We start from the raw sequence: 3,314 nt of genomic DNA, 5'->3' as shown, positions 1-3,314 counted from the left end.
GTGGTAGGAAAGGGCCATGCAGGAAATGAAGGTGCATGCGAAGGGACCACAATAAGCAGGAGCAGTGTAGAGGGGTATAGAAGGAAGAGATGAGATCGTGGAGAACTCAAAGAAAGGAATAGAGACGGATGGGCCAGACAGAAGCCCAGAAGGCAGTAAGAGCCATCCCTCCCCAATTATGGTGGAGGCGTCTAATGGAGGTGGTCACAGTAATCTTGAGGAAGATATGGAAGATAAGAAGTCTGATGTTATGACACAATTGTTTGCAGAGGGAAACGAGCCAGATGAAATCAAGCATCCAACCCCCTGAAGCTCAGGTAGCATTCACCCTAACCTTCCCCTGGTACTTTACAACAATCGTGGTAAATTTGTTATTATGTTTCTTAAGGAAATACAGATACATAGTGTGCATATTAGATATAAAACAAATTATGGTACCTCTAATAGTAGTGGGAATAGTGGTATTAGTAATCTAGGATTGCAAGGATCTCAATAACCTGGGACCCAAGGTTTTGTTCTTCTTGAATGTGCTCAAGCTAGAATGGCAGGATCCTTTACCAGATACCTGGAGTTCTCTGGTCAAAGGAATGAGGATGTGGAGCAACACTAGTACCTCTGCAAAGCTATATGGAGAGCTCGCCAGACGCTAGGCAATGTGAAGTTGATCAAATTCCATACCACCCTTAGGGAGAGAGGCTTGAGATGGTTTATGAAATGGGAATAGTTAAACCAGAATCTGATAGTGGATGACATCAAGAAGAGCTTCGCATAAGAATTTAATTTTTCACGGGAAAATCAACAAGGGCTGTCAGATTTGTGGGAGATAACGCTATGGGATGGAGATACCACCTAGGAGTTGATGCAAAGGTTCAAGGATGCAATTGACAAGTTGAGTTACACAATAGATCCCAATCACTAGAGGGAATGGTTTATCAAGGCACTCATACCCCTTACCCGGATGCCCTTAACACAACAAAAGATTGAGAGGATACCCACATGAGTGGGGGGGACAGGGTCACAAGACCCATCGATAATGAGTCTCCAACATTATATAGGAACCCTAACAGAGAAATTGAAAGACTTACAGTTGGTTTGCCTAGTGATACCTGTTAGTGCTCAAATTTGCCTCAAGCTGAGGAAGGAAAAACTCAAGGGAACATCATACCACGCTCAGCCTCGTAGCTAGCCCTACGAGGACAGGAGAGGGCTCTCTCCGGGTCTATCTCGGCAGAAAAGTTTTCAAAGGGGCTGAGATGACCAATAAGGAATACTGATCTTAGGCTAGTAAATTGATAGGAAAAAGGAGTTTTAATGGCTGATGGTGTTTTCTGGGCTGCATGGGGCAAAGAAACAGCTTGAACAGAGAAATATAATCAAAAACACAGATTATCTCCTGAGGAAAGGTAGGCAAGAAATTTTAACATCAAATTGAGATTAAATGGAACGGCAAGACTGCTGAGGAGTTGACAAGGGCATAGAAGATGAATCCTTGTCAAACAGAAGAAAACATTAAATATGAACAAACTTAAAGGCAGAGCATACAAATTATGAATTCTACCTTAACACTTCATTTGTTCAATTGGAAACGATCATGAAATGAAATGAACACATAAAAGGCTACATATGAAACAAAGGATGACACAAATGTTAAATTTCATACCACAGGAACCTCAGAAGCCAGAGCTCTGTATTTTCATTAAAATCTCTCTCAAACAGCTGTACAATGAAACTCTCTGTTCTCCACCAGCTCTCAGAATTCTCTCTCCCCTCTAACTTTTTCAAATGATTTTTTAATACATTAAATAAACTATTCTAGGAGAAAACAGATCGACTCAAAAACAGGGGCGATGTTTCACCTGAAGTTACATAAATAGAGATAGAATCATCTCTTTATTCTAAAAACAGAAAATTGTTCCTCTTAAAATCCTCTGATGGCTAACAAACTGGAGCATAGATCCCTTTAAATTATTAACTGAAGACAAAGATAGGCAGATCTGTTCCTATTTGTCTGCATTTTGTTTGATTTGTTCCAGCTCGGTCGCAATTTCCTTCATATGTGGCCGACCCTCTTTTGGCGGTGCAAGACATTTGAGAGCCAATTTGGCCACTGCAAATACAGTAATCTTTTGGTCAGAGTTTGTGTCAAAGTCCAGATTTGGATCTATAAACTCATGCAAAGCTTCCGCTTGCATCTTTGCTATAGCCATGTTAGCGAGGATGATTTCTCCCTTTTCCCGACTAATGTCCACAACTAACTTGGCCGATATGATTTCCATCAAAACAACGCCGAAGCTGTAGACATCAGATCTGTCTGAGAGCTGAAAGCAAATGTGGTACTCTGGGTCAATGTACCCAGGCGTGCCCTGTGGCACAGTGGAAATATGGGTTGCATCTAATGGCATAGATCTTGAAACCCCAAAATCCCCCACTTTGACATGTAAGTCTTCGTCTAATAGAATGTTGGCAGACTTTACGTCTCTGTGGAATAGAGGTGGTTCACGACAGTGAAGGAATGCCAGGGCCTGAGCAGTTTCTATGCAAATTTTTAGGCGGGTATCCCAATTTAGACCTCCTCTGTCGGCCTTCCGGTCCCCATGAAGATGATCTGCCAAAGTACCATTTTGAACATATTCATAAACAAGAAGCAGGTCACGGTCCTTTGGAGAACTGCAGCCATAAAGCCGAACCAGATTTGGATGATAGCAAGTCGAGAGAATCTGCACTTCATTATAAAACTGTTCCACTCTTTTATAATTATCATGATACAGTTTCTTCACCGCCACAACACGACCATCGGGGAGTTTACCCAGATACACCGAACCATGCCCCCATCTTCTAATTGATTTCTCTCGCCAAAGTCATTAGTCGCTTTTCTCAGCACTTCGTAGGAGAAAATGGGTAGAGTCCCTATCTTGCCTTGTATAGCTGCTTCCATATCCTTACACGCATCATGTTTAAAGCCTTCTAACCACAAAACTCTCGCTAAACATATGGTGTTTCCTTCTCCTTTGCACAGTTATACATATTGACAATACTGCTACTACCACGAGAGTCACTCCAAAGAGACCACCAATTACCGCGCCAATGTTTATGGACCTCCCAAAACAAAAAATGAACGCCAACAACATAATCGAAGTGATTTCTTCTGGTTACACACAGTTATTTTTATAGGGATCTAGTGTTCCCGGGAAACAGAGTTGTCCTTCAGTTTCATTTGCATCTGGGGCACTCATTATCTATAGCCTGTTGTTTGATATGAGACAGTGAGTTGCTGAAATGCACTTCCGGACTATTAATGGTGTCTTCTTTTTCAT

At 41.8% G+C, this 3,314-nt stretch overlaps 1 pseudogene; it reads right to left on the bottom strand.

The window, feature by feature from the left end:
* Positions 1 to 2,000: 2,000 nt before the first annotated feature.
* On the bottom strand, positions 2,001 to 2,935 carry LOC149171456 (LEAF RUST 10 DISEASE-RESISTANCE LOCUS RECEPTOR-LIKE PROTEIN KINASE-like 1.2 pseudogene; annotated as a pseudogene).
* Between the last annotated feature and the right edge of the window lie 379 nt (positions 2,936 to 3,314).

The sequence above is a fragment of the Pinus tabuliformis genome, chromosome 4_2 (genome assembly GCF_031772625.1).
Source record: "Pinus tabuliformis cultivar Carrire ecotype Pingquan chromosome 4_2, CPIR1, whole genome shotgun sequence".
Taxonomy (NCBI): Eukaryota; Viridiplantae; Streptophyta; class Pinopsida; order Pinales; family Pinaceae; genus Pinus; species Pinus tabuliformis.
The sequence above is the reverse complement of the archived record's forward strand: the minus strand, read 5'-3'. Positions and strand labels throughout refer to the sequence as shown.